Source organism: Lissotriton vulgaris, chromosome 9, assembly GCF_964263255.1.
Source record: "Lissotriton vulgaris chromosome 9, aLisVul1.2, whole genome shotgun sequence".
Taxonomy (NCBI): Eukaryota; Metazoa; Chordata; class Amphibia; order Caudata; family Salamandridae; genus Lissotriton; species Lissotriton vulgaris.
The window spans coordinates 548495847-548515647 of record NC_141697.1 but is presented as its reverse complement, the minus strand read 5'-3'; the positions used below and the strand labels follow the sequence as shown (position 1 = coordinate 548515647).

Genomic DNA, 19801 nt, shown 5'->3' with positions numbered 1-19801 from the left:
TTGTTAGCTTCTCTAGTATCCGTAAGCTTCTCTGATATCAGTAACATATACAAGAAGCTTTGTGCATACTGCCATTCGTGGCCTCGGCTCTGACAATGCGTGAGTTGAGCTGTCTTAACTTCTAGTCTATCCCTGCCAAGAAGATGGCCAGCGTGTTGAACAGATTAACTTGAATGTCCATTTTGTCAGAATGATAATTCATTGCCACATCTGTGGCCTGCATTGTTTTCAGGAGGGATTGCAAGGTGGAATCTGGAGGCAGCTGAATGGACTTTACAGAAATGCATGAATTCCGAAAACCTTGGTGGGGATTGTGTTGCAGGAGAGACCAAACCTTTCAGTTGATTGCTGGATTTATAGCTGTCATACTTGGGTTGTTCTCTGATACGCTATACGCTGGTGAGGTATACATGTAGGAGGGAGTGTGTGGCTGTGTTAAATGTGTCTTTTTGCCATGTACTTCTGGCAAGTTTGACAGGTTTAAACAGGGGAACTCAGTCTCTTTGACTTTGGGGCCTACTGATACCATGATAATTTCTGTTTCTGTTGGCTCTGTTAATTCGCAACTTGTTTCCAAATTATTTGCATTTGTTCTTTTGGTCGATTGGCAAAGCCTTGCTTACCTGTGGTCCAGGGCTACACAATTCTGTGTCTTTTTGTGGATATACAGAGGACCTCTGATACGTTAAATGCTCTGTGTCACTTGCCTTCCCCTCAGATATGGGGATTGGGGGCTTAGCATACACTATCACAGAACTTTCATGTACCTGAGTTATGGGGGTCTCTAGTTTGCAATGGTTTGCACCTTTGTCCAAATCGGGGCCCTTCCTTCTAGCCAGGATAAGGGGGATACACTCCTATTATAACCCCTGCTCACCCCCTTGGTAGCTTGGCATGACCAGTCAGGCTTATTTCAGAGGCAGTGTGTGAAGCAATTGCACATAACCAACAGTAATACAGTGAAAAAACTACAAAAGGGCACCACCGTAGTTTAGAAAAATATCCAATACTTTATATGTTGAAAACAAGACCAAAATTATAAGAATCCAATATACAGTACTTAAAAATATGTACTTCACAAGAATAACCATAAAGATGCAGTTCCTTGAAGGCGGTAGCTCAGTCCGGTTCTACCACAGTGCTGAAAACAGAATCCAACAATTCCATCCGACTGCGTCGGTCGTGGTGTCGGCAGCCTGGAAAACAGTACCCTTTTGTTGCGGCCGATCACGTTGGAGTGGGCCAGTCGTGGCAACCATTGTAGTTGTGATGTAAAGCTTAGAGGTGCGGTGCCCTCAAGGCGCGGTGCAGGCAGCGGCTTAGTGACATCGTCCGGCGCCATCGGTGAGACCAGGGCTGCAGTGCAGAGTGAGGCAGTGCTTGTTGCGGTGCAGGCAGGTCACTGTGCAGGTGACAGTGCCGGTTGCTGGAAGCTGGGGGTGGTGGGCCCAGACTGCGGTGTGGGACGGGGCGGTGCATCGTGTAACTTATGAGCGGTGCCTCCAACCCACGGTGTGGTCATGGGTGTTGCGATCAGCGACGTCATCGGTGAGACCGGGGGTGCGGAGTGAAGCGGGGCGGTGCGGAGTGCGGTGCCCACAGGTCACGGTGCAAGCAGCAGCTCAGTGGCAGCAATCGTTATCGTCAGTGAGGCCAGCATTGTAGTGCAAAGTGCAGCGATGCCATCTGCCATCTGACGGAGACAGCAGCGGTGTTGGTGATGGTGTTGGCTGCTTTCTCCCTCTGCAGCAATTCAAACCGCGGTTCCAAATGTCGTACTCAGATGTAGGTGAAGATTTTGCTGTCCCTGAGACTTCGTGAACAGGAGGCAAGCTCTATTTCAAGCCCTTGGAGAGACTGGACTGTTCCCATGGGGCACAGGGTCAGAGCTGATTTGCATATTGCCATTGTCTAACCCAGGGTGGTGTGGAGTGCAAAAAAACGATGGATTTGGGCCCAGATCTTTGGACTGGGGTGAGTGTGTGACATTGATCCACATTCGGTCCATCACCTGTTTTGTTTGCATATTCCGCCCTAAGTGCGCTGGGGATGCCCAGACGTGGGTGCCAGGCACTCCACACCACTGGAGTCAAGCTAGCCGGGCTGATGAGAGGTGTTACCTCGAAACCGGTCCGGTCCTCGGATGCTTGATTCCGTTCTGGGAAGGACATGGCTTTTGTAGTTCGGACTGGACTGTTCCCATGGGGCACAGGGTCAGAGCTGATTTGCATATCGCCATTGTCTAACCCAGGGTGGTGTGGAGTGCAAAAAAACGATGGATTAGGACCCAGATCTTTTGACTGGGTTGAATGTGTCCAAGTTAGCATTGCCTCCCCTTCAGCGATGCAATGCTAACTTGGACCGAAACAGAAAAAGAAAATTATGATGTATAGAATGTAGCGGTTTCCCCAGAGATAAGAGTTATAAAAGAGCTGCTGTTTCTTGATCAAACTGTGCCTGGGGCTGCGAGGTACAATATGCGGCCCGGCTTAGTAATAGTGCACAAAAGGAAAAGTCAAATTAGACAGGGATGGAATGTGTAAGTTAGGGTGTAACTTCCTGTAGTACCAACGGAGTTAGTTTATTGTGAAGTCAGATTTGTGCACTGTTCATGACATTGGACAGGATAAGTTGTACGTTCACTCCTGGAGAGGGGTACATTATCCTGATCATCATGGGATTCATCTTGAGCTTAGGACTGAGCAAGCTCCCCCACCGGCGCTCAAGAGCGACAACATTGGTTAACAATAGGAGCCTGTACCAGTGAAGCTCAGACAGACAGTGGGAACACTTGCCTTTATTTTCGTTGCATTTCTCTTCTTGCCTAATCATGTACCGTTTTGGTCGGCCTGTGGCTGAGGAGAAACAGCCATTTGCACCACAGAGTTTAATGATGGGTTGGTCGAAAAAGAGTAAAATAATTTGTATATTACTTGTTGTGATTATACTAGCAAACAGTACTTGGAATGTTTTGGTTCTTAGAGGAAAAATGTCCTGTACACTCCCTGATGGGTAATACCACCACTCCCCCCAAGCACGTTTTTGTCACTTTGGCTCCACACACAGCAGCGCATAAGATCTCCTACACCAATAATATTTTTATATAAATGTTGCATCAAGCTCATAATGTCTCCAATACAACTAATTGTTGGGTTTGTGGGTTGCTCCCCTCACTTACTCATAGAAGTGATAATTTGTTATCCATGCCATTGTCATATATTGGTAGCTGTGAAGGTTGGTTTGAATTGTTCATTATGGTGCACTACCATTTCCAACTCTCTACTCTGTTTATGACACCTGCTGATTTTCACACTGTGGTAGAGTATATACGTTTCCATCACAGGTTTACTCCTACAGGACCAACAGGACAAAGGACCCTCGGTACATTATCCCCAAAATCCTGTATGAAAAAATATGAAAAAGTAAAGAACGAAACCTGGCTTCGAATGGAAATTCCTGATTTCCAAAGGATCAACACTTCTGAGTATTTTCAGTGTTTCCAAGCTCGCAATATTACCAAAGACAAACCGATGCCGGTGTCCGTGGTCAACACAGCAGCTAGTTTCTCTGTTCATGGGACTGTGGAGGTAAAGGTGGGGGGAGAGTAAATGCAATTACACCCACACACTGAGAACGATTAATAGTCCGCTCTTGGCCCAACCCCATAATGTCTATTTTGTCTGTGGATCCCAACCTTATGTTTGGAGTCTGAGGGGATGGACAGGCAGATGTTATCTCTCTTTGCTCCTTCCCCCTGTGTATATTGCCCCATCCAATTATCATAAAGAACATCAGCTGCAGCATAGGAGTACATACTTGCCCAGAGTCAGAAGGGTTGTTGACACAAAGGATAAATATCAGGCAGACACTACGAAATAACAGTTTGGGGATGTCATAAAGGGTTTACTACCTTTTTGGGGTCCCATGACTAATAGTCTCCAAATTTGTTGGTTATCAAGAGTTGTGGAAGGAGTTATTAATACAGCTGCTGGGATATTGACAAACATGACTGCTGAGCTTCAGGCTTCGAGATTATTCACTTTGCAAAACCGGATGGTGTTAGACGTCATACTAGCAGATAGGGGTGGGGCTTATCTCATCATTGGCAGCAGTTGTTGTGTTTACATACCTGATCACATTCCCAACGTGTATGCAGCTACACAGAAATTGCATAGACTTTCGTCTGACAAACACTAAGAGACAGGTACTGGGACCCTATCCGGGTGGTTCTGGAACATACTCACATCCTAGGGTTGGAAGATCCTCACTTTTCTGGCTGTAGTTGCCGGCATTTTATTCACATGCTGCCTCTGCATACAATGTCTCCCAGTTTGTTGCTCTTATTGTGTCACTATCCTTACTCCCAAGCCGAAAATGCAAGTTCATGATACTAATGCAGAAGTTATGTTACAGAAACAGATTGACGAAATGATGCAGTTCGGCGAGGGCATCTTTGATTCTATGTCATCCCTTGCTGCTTCTATTCCTGACACTGAGTATATGGATTGTTCCAAATATTTATGTCATTTTCTTCATAAGCATGTTATGTCTTTTTTGCCCCCCATAAATTGGTTAGTGAATGCTAAAAGGAGGGTCCGATTAAATGAATATGTTTTTGCTATTCTGTTCATGCATTGTTCTATGTAAGTTAACATATGCTGCACCATTTTGTGTTTATCCGCCATTTTGAATCATACCATTAACTGCGTTTTCCCTCCTCGAGAAGTAGGTTGTGGAAAGTTTCATTTCTCCAACGTTAGGTCTTGTTCTGCTAATGAATACACTGTTGTTATTAGTGCAAACCTTTCTCAATAGCGGCCTTTTCCCACTAGTCTAGCGGCAGGCACGGACAGAATGACCTTGGGTAGCAGATACTGTGTGCTCGGCCTCAGAGTCGAAACTCATCCTACTGTACTTCTTTGTGTTAGCTGCACCTGCCTGGAATATTCTATTATGGGTGGGTCTTCCTTGGTTCTGAAACGTACATAATGTTTCGCTATGTTTGCTAAAGTCAGTTCTCTCTGCAGCACCCCTAAGCGACTGGCCAGATGGGGCTCCACTCAAGTGTATCTGAATAAACATATACTTGGTTTGTATTCTCTGCTGTCTGACCGATTCTTCATTTGGTATGGCAGGCTGAGAGGTGGTCGTGAGTGACCCGGTTGACCCTAAACGGGCCACTTCCTTCAATGGAAACAGCAATCCATATTCCAATTTACGATAGAAGCATTTGCACTTTAACACTGAACAGCAGTGAGAAAGTGCGCAGAGACACTAAACCAGCAAAAGCAGAGTCAAAACCAAGAGGTCAGAAAGCCAAAAGACAGGGGAAACACGCCAAAAGATGCCAGGTCTAAGAACCTGTTTAAGATATCAGCTTAAATTCATAGGCCGTGCCCTTTTTTGAAGACCTGCCCAGAAATACTTTTTTTCATCCCACTTTACATTCCTGGGCGAAAGATCAGGTTAAATGGTTAAAGTATTGCACGTGCCTCTTAGCAAAGGGTTTGCATAGTGCGGCTTCAGTCTGCCTTTTTAGGTCTGGCATGGGCAGCGCTTGCGCGGTCTCTTCGAGACATGGTTTATCTGGAATAGGGGCTTTAAGCACCGCCCATCTTTCTGATTGGCTCCTTTTACGGCCCTTCATAAATGGCTGTTTTTCTTTGGGTAATATGGTCAGATGTTCCTCCTTTTCTACTTTTGTAACCTCCCATGAGGACTGGCCCTATTACCTATGCTCTCACTCGTCATGTTATTTATTACCTTTACAAGCACTCTTTCTTTATTGTTGCATTTTCAGGCTCAGGAACTCATTCACGCCCAAACTGGCTCCCTCTCTTCGGGCTACAGCTGCCTTCTCCTCCTTCCTCCTGTTTGGTATTTATTTCCTGCTCGCTATTTCGTGTGGTTTATCTTCAGCTCCCATGTTATTTATTTTTTGCAGTTTTATATAGCGCAAACTCTAATCGAAGGTATTGGAGCGTTTTACATGAGCACCAGTTACATTACACAAGGACACATTCATCCGTCCCCCCACCACCTCCCACCCGTCGAGTATTTTTTTACTTTTTTTAAATATTATGTGCGAGGGCTTCTTTCATAAGGTTTGTTTATTTATATTCTGTTCTGCGGTTGCGCATAATATAAAAAAAGTCCTAAAACATACATTCCAGCCCCTCCCACTCCATCCAGTACTGCATAACTCTACAGCAGCTTCAGGAGGCTGGTGCTTTTAGTACATGCCATAAAACGTACTAATGCACTGCACTTCAGTTTTTAGCACAGTGCCGTTTTCAGCAAATGCGGCGGCCCCCACCTGCCCTCTCATTGTCTATGTGGCTTGCCCACTCACTCCATCTTTGGCTGCCTGTGTTTCCTTGCCCTCTCCCTCGCTCACCCCCACTGTCCCTGTTGTGTCTCCTTGCCCCCCACCCGTCCCTGTTGTCAAGCCCCCATCCACAATAACAAAAACCAGCGCCATGATACTTGCAATAAAGCTTTTTAACTTCTTTAGGGTCATCGACAAGCGCCCGGAGGAAAATTGCCTGCAAGGCTTATCTGTAAAATCTGTATATAGAAGTGAAATTACTCTCCTTATTTGTTTGTCTCTTCCCCTCCCTGTGTCACTCCCTCCCTCCTTCCTAGTGCCCCCTCTTCCATCATTATCTTCTGCTGTCCTTTCCCTCACACGTTTCTCTTCCATCTAATTATCTGCTCTCTCTTCCTTTGGGTCTCTCTCTTTCCCTCCTGTCTTTCACATGCGCTTCCTCGTCCTTCCTGCCTGCCCACCTCTCTTGCCACCTCACCAGTTACGCGACTTCTTTCCTTAATCTCTCTCCACATCTTACATTCTCCTATTTTCTTCTTTTTCATACTCTTCTTCCTTTCTGTATCTCATTTTCTCCATGTTCAATCTTCATGCTCTTATCTTGTTTTACCGCTCTCGGCTCCCTCCACTACCAGGTTCTCTCTCTCGTGTCATTCTTTTCATTTCCAGCGGTACCCAGCCTCACTTACCCCAACAGAGGAGACATGTACTAATCAGGTTTTGAGATAGAGGTGGAGATGCACCCCCTTCTCAGAGGGGAGGCAGGGAACTCGGAGACACAATTCACTTCAAGTTGTGTTGTGCTTATGCTTTACGGTACATGTGATGCTTTGCTAGGTCGTACAGTGTGATCCTGGGCAACGTTAAGGAGGTGCTTTTTCGTAATGCTCTACTACTATTTGTTATAATACTATGCTAGACAATGGCGTATAAGTAGATGCCATCTTGTACTGTTCAGATCTGCTATGCTATGCTGCTCTGTTATTATATAGTATATATTACATTGAGGAATAAGAGGCAAGGGAGTATAGGATGGGCGTTACCAGTGCTGGATTTGGAAAAACTTTACTCAGGGAACCCATAAATTGGGGGTCATGGTGTTGCAAAAAGGGGCAGAAGTCGCAAGTGAGAGTAATGAAAAACAGTCTGACAGACAACTTATTCATCTTTTTTGTAAACCTCTGCCACAAAGAAATTGGCAACAAGGGTAAAAATACCAGTAAACCTGTTTTGCTTTAATTGGTTGCAAAGGCCACTCGTGCAGTGCTGTCACTCTCCTGTGCCGTCATCTCTTTTGTTAATGCTTTGCTCTCACTCAATCATGCAGTGCTAGAATCACTCTTACGCTGTGCTGGGTGTCTCTCTCCTATAGTGTTGTCTTTTTTTCATACTGTGCTTTCATTCCCTCCCCCTCACTGGACTTGGAACAGAGTTAAAATAAAGTTGGGCTGTAACTTGTAAACGTTGCTCACTACAGGACGGGCCCTCCCCCAGGACGCGCTGGGCATGTCACTTCCTTCCCCTCCTCCTCTCTTTACTCTCGCCCTCTCTCTTCTTGCATCCCTCCACCCTCTTTCTTCACCCAGCCTATCTCTCGCTCACATAAATATACCCCACATTAAACCAATCTATACCACATAGCAACAATCCACACCACGCCACATAATTAATATCAGCATCATTTCACTCAATGCCACTTAGTTCCACACAAATCAACTCAACACGTTTCCATTCCACACCACCTAATTCAACAAGAAACCACATAATACAAATCAACAACTCAATTACATAACACGCCACATACATTCAATCCACAACACATAATTCCACATCACAAAATTCAACAGCAAGCAACATATTTAAACTCAACCACATAAGATTCCTCAGCACAAAATGCGATTCCACATAATTGCTCTCATAACACACAACCTCCCTCCACATACTTCCAATACACTAAATACCACATAATTTCTATCCACATAATTCCAATGCCTCCCGCATACATTCACAACACATAAGTAAAAAATATTTACATTAACAACGCCTATAGCTCTAACTCTCGTTTTCTAATTAATCACACCACTGAAGACAAAAAAAACGTAAAAAGCACCATTTACAACACTAATAGGTCTAACTTTCAACAATGCTACGCAGATTGCATTACAAAAGCGTGTTTCTAGATTTGAGAAAATATAAGAAAAGCGAGGAGGGACAACAATAGCCACCAGAGGGAGGTTTAAAAATCAGGGTGATTACCTGTTTAACTAGAAATAAACTGCAGGATGTTTTGCACAGAATAGATATAGTGTAATTGTATTTATATAGCGCTTACTACACCTGAAGAAGCATTTATCTTTGCTTTAAAATGCGGGACCTCTTGCATGTATTTTTTTATATAAAAGGACATTTTTTTTATTTAGGGAACCTAATATTGATTTTTCTTACGAGAGAATAACCGGGTATTTTTGCATGCTTACCTCACAGGCACAGACGATGTACTGATAGATATCTTAGTTGTGGTTTCGTTCACTAGAACTAGACACTACGCGATAGACTGCTCCCTCTTCCACTGCCGCTCAATGTTCTATGCTTACAGTCTAGCCGTCTAAAAATGTTGTCCTTCTTTTTTGTCCATGACCTCCAGACCGCGCGCCTTTTTTTTTTCTAAATCTTTCGTAGTTTTTCGGCCAGGACCAGCCTGGACTGTGTTCCTTCTAGACACCAGGTATTACATTTATAGCTATCCTCACTACAGTTGTATTTCTTGCTAAGTGACAATTTCGCGGAGCGGGAGGAGGGCTCTTGCGCTGTCTTTAATACTTTGTTGAGAGTGCATCTCGGTAACAGTCAGCTCTTCAACGCCTGGCAGTTTATACAAATCAGCATAGTGCAGGCATGGCGAGAAAGCCCCTTCAAGTTAGTGGATAGCTAGCACTTCCTTGTGTACACTGAGATATACCCTATTCTCCACGGAGGGTGAACGCTTTAATGTGCGGCTTAATCTCGCGCTAAAATCTAACTAATGGTAATATACATAGTGCTTTAATTTTCCCTTATGTTATACCTCGCATGGCAGCAGCTGATCTTCAGTCTTTGTGACATGCCTGTGCTGCGCTGGTCACGAGATGCGGATGTTGGCCAGTGGAATTCCTTCAGTGGGGCTCGGATAGGCTGCTGTATATGACGTGCCCAGGACAAACATCTGGGCTGGCGACATTTGGATGTTCGTGTTAGGATTTCTGTTGACGGGACAGGTGACGCCTTTTTAGTTTACAGGTAATCGTGTAATGTGAAACAAAAGGTGGACGAGCTAACAAATTAACAGGGTGGCCGAGGCCGAGCCAAGGTTCTGATTGGCTCTTAGAACCCAGACACGAACCGAGCCCTGAAAATGTTTCTCATGTAAATTATAGAACAAACACTACTAAAATTCCAAAAACCCAGTTTTCTTTAGCAAGTGAACGCGTTGACAATGATATGTCACATTATGGCACTGCTCTGAAAAGTACTGTAAAGGAGTAAACCTACGAAAGAGGTGCAATTAAGTATGCTTATTCAGTAATAGCACCACATCAGTTAAGTGTTGTCATGGTCTCCCCTATTTGTCTCAGCAACTGCAAAGTGACAGCACTCACATTCCAACTATATGAAATGCACCCGTGGCAATCGCTGCACGAACAACTTGAAAAACAACTTATCTTCCACCTTTTTCTTATTTTTAAAACATAATATACATATGATAGGAATGTAACTTAACAATAAGAGTGCACATGTGGCAGTACAAACATGGAATAAATGCACTATAGGAGCAATAAATATAACCCCACGCTGTACACATAACCAAAGAAAAAATAAGGAAAAGTAGTGCCGGATGAAATGTAAGTTACACAGAATAAACAGACAACCACACATGGCCCTTCTGATCTTTTTTCCTCCATCACTAACATCTTCAGTACTCCATGTAAAGATTCTGTGCATCCTCAGTGGCATTTTGTAACAATTCCCTTTTCCCAAAATGATCTGTCAGATCCTTCTCACTTTCCCTGTCTTCAATTTGAAACTCTGTGTCACTACTATAATTATCAATCACATTGGAGGAATTTTTGGAATATACGTATTTTTCTCCCCTAAGGATAGTGATGCAATTGAGATTCCAAACCTTACCGTCGCTCAACTTCACAGTATTTTTTAGAAACTCCAGTACATCAAAAGTTCCCAGAAATGTACTAAGCTTTTTTTTTTTTATTCTCCAAGGCTTCTTAGCCTTAAAAGACATTCATATCATGACCTCACTACCCACCCGCACAGCCTCTTCTGTCTATTTATTTATTTATGTAAGTTTTATATAGCGCTAGCTAGCCCCTTAGGTGTCAGAGCACTTTACATGGTTGTGATAGAATACAGTAATGCAGGCATCAAATGAAAATATGAGTCAGTACAGTGTGTCTGTGTGTGAGTCCTGAGGCGGAAGCCGGGACTGGTGTGTGCGCCTAGCCTTGGAAATATTATTTTTAAAAATTACTTGCACTTTACTTGTTTGTTCAAAATGTTAAACTGTGCAATCATAAAATCGTTTATTGCTGCACTCATTTCCCCAAGCACTGACCTGCCTCATTTCGACCTCGTAGTCGGTCTTTGCCCCCCAGACCCATTGCAGCCGATTAGGTGCTGCCTGGGTTCGTGATACATTGCGGCCACCATCTTGGGTGAGGAGCAGCCGAGCGGTGCAGTGCTCGGCCCCTCCCGCCCTTGGAGGCATAAAAGACATTCATTTTCGCCAGCCACGATTGACAGTGTCTGTGTGTGAGTCCTGAGGCGGAAGCCGAGATTGGTGTGTGCGCCTAGCCTTGGAAATATTATTTTTAAAAATTACTTGCACTTTACTTGTTTGTTCGAAATTTTAAACGGTGCAATCTAAAAATCGATTATTGCTGCAAATCATTTCCCCAAGCACTGACCTGCCTCATTTCGACCTCGTAGTCGGTCTTTGCCCCCCAGACCCATCGCAGCTGATTAGGTGCTGCCTGGGCTCGTGATACATTGCGGCCACCATCTTGGGTGAGGAGCAGGCGAGCAGTGCTGTGCTCGGCCCCTCCCGCCCTTGGAGGCATAAAATGATCACCTCACATAGGAAGCGCAGCGGACTAGCGCAGCGGGCGCGCCGAAGTTAAGCCCGTCAGCGCCCGGCCGGGACCAGGGGCCACAACCCCTACTCAATTGATTAGCGAAAACCCAGGTGAGACGTCCAATACTATATCCTACTCTAGTAGTGAACTTAGGAATCTTAATTTCACAAGGGTAAATAAGTCTGCTTTATGTGCATGTTTGGGACCACATAATACTATGGTCTCTGTCTGCTGTTATAATTGCAGATGGGAGAGCGACCCCGGGTATGATCCCACTCTGGTAAATACCCCTAATCTTGCACTAAAATGCATCTACCTTAATGCCAGATCCTTACCTAAACATGCTACGGAAATTTGGGATATTTTCTTTGATCTTCAGCCGGATTTGGCTTTTATAACCGAGACATGGCTTGACAACCATAGTACCCCGGATGTCGCAATTGCTTTGCCATCCGAATATAAAATCCTGAACTTAAATAGAGTGGGGGAAAAAGGGCGGAGGGGTAGCCCTGGTTTTTAAAGACTCTCTCTCTTGTAGACAAGAGACGATCGCCCAGGCTAATAGACATGAGGCAATGGCCTTCTTGTGTCCCTAAACACCAATATTATTTTTGGTGGAGTGTTAATTTACAACCCTCCAGGTAGCACTTTAGACTTTAGTGCCCAGCTTCTTGCACAAATTATGCCATTCTGCCTAAAAAATAAAAACATCCTGATTATAAGAGATTTCAACACACACTATGATAATAGTAACAATCCCCTTACTAAACATCTAGTAGAGAACATGGATATTCTACAGTTGACCCAAAGAATCGATCAACCTACACACACGGCAGGACACATATTAGATTTAGTGTTTTCTAATATAGAAACCATTGATATCAATGAGATAAACCCATTGCTATGGACAGACCATTTCATGATCGTGTTTTCTCTCAAACTGACAATTAAACACTCCAAATTATTAACTGCGGCTGCTGCTGAAACGAGGAGCTGGAAAAACTTCTCTGTAGAAAAATTTCAGCAACATTTTACACATGTCAACACAGGAGTTTTTAATATCAATGACGAAATAGAGCTACTCCAGAACAACATCAGGAGTGCACTAGAACACTGTTCAACTTTACACTCTAGACAAAAACGTAGACAAACACTAACAGAGAAATGGTATGGACCGGAATTTAAATTATTAAAACGAAAATGCACAGCTTGTGAACATAAATGGAGAATTAATAAAACTCAAGGAACGAGAGCCACATATAAAAGAGAACTTACACTCTATAACAAAGCTGTTAGGAAAGCGAAGAAAGAATATTTCTTGCGCAGAATAACTGAAAATAAAAATTCATCGAAAGAGCTTTTTAAAATAGTTAAAGAACTGTGTAGCCCTGCAAGCCTTTCCTTAGATTCTACTCCCTCACAAGAGGGCTGCAATAAAATAAATGATTATTTTTGTGAGAAAATAGATTCAATTTATGCCTCTTTTTCTAAGACCGAACCAGAACATTCCAAACCTGATGTTTTACCGATAACTCAGGCTAGTTGCCTCAGATTCGGCCCATTTTCAGAAGAGGAGGTAGGCAAGGTTATGTTAGAAGTAAAATCAGGTTCGCTACTAGACCCTTGCCAGTATCATATTTTCTCCCAATTAAGCTCCAATAATTTGCCCGGCTGTAACAAAAGCTTTAAATCTCTCTCTAACCTCTGCAGAATTTCCCCCAAATTTGGAAAACCGCCATAGTCACTCCATTATTAAAAGAAGTAGGCTCTGATATCAATAATCCGGCAAACTGTAGGCCCATTTCACAGTTACCCTACCTGTCAAAAGTACTTGAAAAATTAGTCAATAGACAACTATCCAATTTCCTGGAAACCAACGAACTATTGGATATTTCCCAAATAGGGTTCCGGACCAATAAATGCACAGAGACAACACTTCTGGCAGTTACAGATAATATCAGAACACAGGTAGATCAGGGTAAGACAGTTGCCCTGATATTATTGGACCTCTCTGCGGCATTTGATACCGTACCACATAATCGGTTATTGGAAATTCTTGCTACGAAAGGTATCCGGGAAAATGGTTTAGGGTGGCTGTGATCCTTTATGCTTGAGAGAACACAACTAGTACGGATGGGTGATTTTTCATCCCCTCCCCGGAACATCAAATATGGTCCCGCAAGTGGCCTCTCTGAGTCCAACATTATTTAATGTGTTTGTCTCCTCGTTGGCTGAAATAGGAAGAAAATGGGGCGTCGTAATCTGTTCATATGCAGACGACACCCAGCTAATGATCACATTAGATGAGGGAAACGATCCAAAGGAGAGGCTATTAAACTGCCTCACTGAATTAGCCAATTGGATGCACAGCCATTGTCTTAAGTTGAATGCAGACAAGTCTGAAATACTATTGTTGAAATACTATTGTTTGGCAGACACATACAGCTACGGGATAGCAGTTGGTGGCCTACATCTTTGGGTACCCCCCCAGCCTGACAACCACGGCAAAAAATCTAGGTGTGACACTAGACAACACTCTGAGCATGAAAAGTCATGTACTGTCAATCTGTGGTAAAGGTTTTGCAGTCTTCAAAATGCTTAGAAGAGTGTTCCCGTGGATTCCTACTGAGTGCAAAAAGATTCTTGTCGAGTCCCTACTGATGAGCAGGCTGGATTACGGAAACTTCCTGTTTGCAGGAATGGCTGATTATCCGTTCTGTTAAGTTCAGGTCGTACAGAATGCTGCGGCAAAAGCAATCTGCAACAAAAGAAAATTTGATTCAGCCAAGAGTTGCCTAAGAGAGCTCCACTGGTTGCCAATGAGGCAAAGAGCTACCTTTAAATTACTGTGCATAACATTTAGAGCACTGCACAATACAGGCCCATGCATCTTAAAAAACAAAGTTAAATTCTATGCACCATCCAGGAATCTGTGTTCCCAAACTACAGCACGTGCCAGAACAACCCGTGTGAAAACAACAAGGATGGGTGGAAGGGCTTTCTCCCACCTGGCAGCAACCAGATGGAATGAGCTGCCCGCAAACCTTAGATTAACAGACTGCTACCTGTCCTTCAGGAAGCAATTAAAAACATTTCTCTTCCCCAAGCCTGACTAAAACATCGATTCCACCATATGCCTATCACTCACATTCACTACTGCCATTATAGCGCCGTGATATCCTAATTCAGGATGATTGTTAGCGCTTTATAAGTACTGTTAACATTAACATTAACGTTGACATGTTGTCCAGGACGAAGTCAAGGGATTTTGCAGAGTTTGATAAAGTAAGAGAGCACTTTAAAGCATTTAGGTCGATGAGCCATTCGTGTATTGGAAGGCGGTTACTTCTAGGGGAGAAAATAATAACTTCTGTCTTGATCAGGTTAAGCTTTAAGTAATTTGTGTAAAGCCAGGATTGTAACTTGTTCAGTGTGTCTTGAGATGTCATGTCACTGGGTGATTTGATTTTGTAGTCAAGTTGGGTGTCATCAGCATATAGGTGGTATTTGATCTGTTTTAAGATGACTGTTAAGGGATTCTTAAAGAAATTGAAAAGGGAGGAGGATAGAAGTGAACCCTGAGGCACGCTAAGATTGATCCGAGTTGATTTAGACAAGCAAGAGTTGATTTCAATTTGTTGCGAGCGGTGTTGAAGGTAGGATGAGAACCATTTTAGTACGGTGCCATTCAAACCTAACACAACTTCAAAGATTCAAGTAGGGCTGGGTGATTGACCATATTGAATGCCACCGATAGGTCAAGCAGAATAAGTAGGCAGGCTTCACCCTCGTCTAAGGCTCCGTGGATGTCATCAGATATGTTCAGCATGGCCGTTTCGGTACTACAGCCTTTCCTAAAACTTGTTTGAAAAGTGCCAAGAAGGTAGAATTTTTGTATATGATGATTAAGTTGCTGTAAGACACATTTTTCCAAAGTCTTGGCAAGGTTGGAGATAGGTCTGAGGTTGTTGAGATCGTTTGGGTCAGCCCTGGTATTTTTGGGGATAGATGTGATTTGTCCTAGTTGGAGTGAGATCGGCACACAACCCGTGGTGAGAGATGTTGATGATGTGTCCAGAACTGGGCGATGATGTGGTTGAGGTTTTTCACCATCATGGATGGGAGGGGATCATTGTTGTGGGTCGTTGGCGTTAGATTCATGATTATATTGAAGACTTCCTTTTCAGTCAAGGGTTGAAGTCCGACCAGTTGGCGTTGTTTTTCAGTTTGGCGAGATTCATGAAGTCGTTGGTTATTATCATGGTCTTTTGGTCCGCAACAGGCTCTGGAGCTGGACCAGCTACGAGGGGAGGTGGGATGGTGCTCAATTTTTACAACTTTGTCAGCGAAAAAGCTAGCGATTTCTTCACACATTCATATGTGGCGATTATAGCAGTAGAGGATGCTGATGTAGTTTGTTGTCTAACAGTTTTTTAAAAAGCTCCCTAGGTCTGCTTTTTGCACGGTCCAGTTGGTTGCGGAAGAAGGAGGCTTTTTCTTTAAAGAAGTGTTTTTTGTAAGACAGCTTTGTTGTTCTAAGTAGTACTAGTTGATAAGTTGGGGGGTTTTATCTCCAAGTCCTTTCTGCTTGTCTGAGTTTTCTTCCTTCGCTGTTGAGATCGGAATTAAACCAAGCTTTTTATTTTGAAGATCTTTTTAGTTTAGGCAGGGCCACTTGGTCGAGAACATCCGATATCAATAAGTTGTAGTGTGAAGTGAGCTGTTCTGCGGTAGACAAGACGGGTAGGTGCTGTAGTTGATCACACATTTTGGATTCAAGTTCAAGAATTGGGACTTGTCTGATATTTCTGGTTAACAGCTTTGGTTTCTTTATAACATCAGGGCGGGATCTGGTTGGGGAATTGATGTTGAAAAGAATTAGATGGTGGTCATACCAGTCAATAGGTGAGATGGAGCTAATGGAGATAAGGTCATTTTTCGTTATAATTGCGTCAAGGGTGGAGCCTTTGATGTGAGTTAGTTCCTTACAGAGTTGATTTAAGTTGCTAATTTCCAGGTTTGTGAGTAGCCGGATTGAAGTGTCTTCTGTGTTGTTCCAATGGATGTTTAAATCTCCGAAGAACATCTTGTTAGTGTCTGTTTGGGTGTAAAGCATAATTAGGTCTGAGAACTCTTCTACAAAGAGGGCACGTTCACCAGGAGGATGGTAGATGGTGTGGAATTTGATAGGATGGGAGCCTTTGTTTACACGTTCCGCCCGAGGTATTTGAAGGTTGAGTATTCTGCCTTACGTAAAGTGGAAAGTTAAATTTAAATTTTGTGAATAATGGCTAGACCCCCACCTGATCTTTTAGGTCTGTCCTGCCTGATGATGTAGTAACAGGGTGGGGTTAGCAGGTCAAGTAAAGGGGTGGACTTGTCATTTAGCCAGGATTCAGTGAGGAAAGCAATGTCTATTTTTTCTCTGATGATAAATTCAGCGATATCGGTTGTGTGCTTTGCTGCTGATCTACAGTGTAGGAGCATGTAAGAGAGAGGACAAGGCTTATCCTTCGAGGAAGGAAGAGTTAGACTGGAGGTGAGTTGAGCTGGTGGTCTGGGTTCTTTTTATAGTTAAGGGTAGTCTATTTGTGCTGACAATTACTGGGATAGTGGATAGGGGTTGGGGAGATTTTGTCAAGTGCTTCGTAGAGTAGGATTCACTGAGAGCAGTGGCTTCAAGATCAGAGAGGGTGCATTGTGCACAAAGGGGTCTGTGGACCAAATGACTTAGAGGAGTGAGGGTCCAGGTGATATCTTGCACAGCTGAGGTGGTCGCACCAGTGATTGGGGGTACTTTAAAAATCTCTGGGGTGTGATATCTAGGTAGCTTGGTCTGTTGAGATATGTCATGTCGTAGGTAAGCTATGTCATAGGCTAGGGAGTCAATTTTCTGTTCCAAGCGGGAAAATATCTGAGTGAAAGTGATTTTTTGACACTATCAGCAATGCCAGAGGGAGGATCGGGTCAAGTTTGCGCTATAAAAAAACTCGATAAATAAATGAGTCCAATCCTTGGTGTCTCGGAGCATACTGTTTTAATGTGTGTTCTCTTTATCTTTTGGACTAGGTTTGTGGTTAGCCCCTATGGGTTGAGTATGGAAGTCAATGGTGGGGAAGGGCGCGTCGGCTTTGGGTATGTGTGTAGCAAGCCTCGCAATGAGGTCCGAGCTGCTAGGATTGAGGTGCCCATCGTTGCGATTAGATACCCGGAGATTGTTAGGGTGGGCAGAGGTGTCGACCCAGCGGGAGATGTACGTGTGCTGGGAGTGTTAGAAGGGGAAGTAAGGATGCTGGTCAGAACCCTGGGTAGCTCCAGGCTGGAAGGTGAATTGGAGATGGGAAGAAGTCGGGTGGTTCAGGGGAGCTAGTCGGAGGTCGTGGGGAAGAAGGCAAATGAATCAGCTCTCCCTGCGGAGATAACGGTTTGAAAAATGACAAAGTGATGATCGAATAAGGAGAGGTGAGGGTCGGTCGCTTGTATAAGTATGTTACCTGTCTTGAAAATGGACATATCCATTTCACCTTTAAAAGAAGAGGAGGGGGACGTCGTCAGTTTAGTTCCATAGGGTATCTTGATGGTCTTGGTCTCTTGCAGGAGGAGAAGAAAGATGTTTTTCCATTTTGACCGGCGTTTGGAATAGAATACAAAATTTGTTTTCATGGAGCCATTGGCCAAATTGTGGTAGGTATCCGCAATTATCAGATCTGGAGTGCCAATCTTAGTATCTCGCCTCCCACTATCTCTCCATGCATATGGTCTGATCATTTTCTGGTCAAATTTCACATCTCCGTTCCTAATCCCTCTGTAAATCATGACTCCAGAGAAGTTTTATTAGGAAGTGGGGTTCTCTTGACTTGCCAGCCTTTCTGGAGAGCCTGAAGAACTCAGTCCCGGCTTGCAATACTGATCTTAACCATTCCGTAGTCAACATTTCTGAATGGCTTACTAAAGCTAGTGATACACATGCCCCTTTGAAAAACTGAGGACTCTGCGTCAATCTGACGCGCATAAATGGTTCTCTCCAGACCTTAGGGCAAAAAAACTAATCGTTCGCCAAAAAGAACGTGAGTGGAGAAGGAATTATGACCCGCTCAGAAAGACTGATTATGTAGTCGCCCGCTCCGCCTATATGAAAGCCATTTTCCTAGCAAAAACAGAATTCTTTTCCAATGCAATTGAAATGTCCAATAATAAATCTAAAGACATTTTTTCGATCGTTGACAAACTATCGAACCCTGCCAGAACCCAGCCTAAACCTATAATCACTCAAGATTTCTGTAATACCCTCAACCAGTATTTTCTGGATAAAATCACACTTATAAAGTCCACTATCCTACCCACCTACCCTGTGTCCCCTGACTTTACTCATACCCTCAATAAATTCTCCCTTGATCGTTTTCCTCTGTTGGACGTCCCGTCCTTGTGCGCTCTTATGGCAAGAATTAAGTCGGGATCTCCACGAAACTGCTGCCTCCCTCATGTCCTAAAAAATTTAATTACTGATTTTCCTCTTCCTATATTGGCTCTCCTCAACTCTTCGTTAAATCAAGGTGTAGTACCTATTTCTTTTAAGGAGGCAGTGGTAATGCCTTTGCAAAAAAAATCAGGCATGGAACCCACTACCCTATCTAACTACAGGCCAATATCTTTGTTGCCATTTTTAGCTAAAGTACTTGAAGCCCACGTTACATCTCATTTTTCTAGCTTCATTGAACAGTCTGACATTTTGGACCCTGCACAAGCCGGTTTTCGTCCGGCGCATTCAACCGAGGCGGTATTCACTGCAGTCCTAGATTCCCTACGCCACAATGCAGACTTGAGCACTCCTCAGGCCCTGGTCTTGCTTGATCTGTCGGCTGCGTTTGACACGGTCTACCATGATATTATGCTCGACAGTGTCGAACTAGCCGGCATTCGCGGCCTCGCACATGACTGGATCAGATCCTTTCTTTGTGACCGCTCTCAAGCCGTCGACCTACCGCCTTTTTCATCCTCCAAACTTCCTACCACTTGTGGGGTGCCTCAGGGCTCCTCCCTATCACCCATCCTGTTCAACATTTATATGCTTCCCTTGCTTCACTCCCTAAAAACTTTTAAAGTCACTACATTTAATTATGCGGACAATCTGCAACTCCTTTTTACTAGTGATGATTTCCCAGACTCTGTCCACCAATTTCAATCCACCATGCTCTTTATACGCCAGTGGATGGACGGCAACCAATTGAAGTTGAACCCTGAGAAGACAGAGCTGGTTCTCTTTGGCAAAAGTAAGATCTTTTGGGGTCCACATTATTGGCCTTTAAATCTGGGCCTTCCCCCCACTCCTTCCAGCTCTGTCAAAAGC

At 43.8% G+C, this 19801-nt stretch overlaps 2 protein-coding genes across 2 annotated transcripts in view; one reads left to right on the top strand and one right to left on the bottom strand.

The window, feature by feature from the left end:
• The window catches only part of LOC147691762 (phospholipase A and acyltransferase 3-like), a 154201-nt gene extending 145270 nt beyond the window's left edge, over nt 1–8931 (bottom strand). The window contains exon 1 of the mRNA XM_086938056.1: nt 8806–8931. The gene's annotated coding sequence lies outside the window, so the exon portion shown is untranslated. The remainder of the gene's footprint in view (nt 1–8805) is intronic.
• A 39-nt stretch (nt 8932–8970) lies between these two features.
• DNA2 (DNA replication helicase/nuclease 2) overlaps nt 8971–19801 on the top strand; it is a 30136-nt gene continuing 19305 nt past the window's right edge. Inside the window, exon 1 of the mRNA XM_086938052.1 lies at nt 8971–9053. The gene's annotated coding sequence lies outside the window, so the exon portion shown is untranslated. The remainder of the gene's footprint in view (nt 9054–19801) is intronic.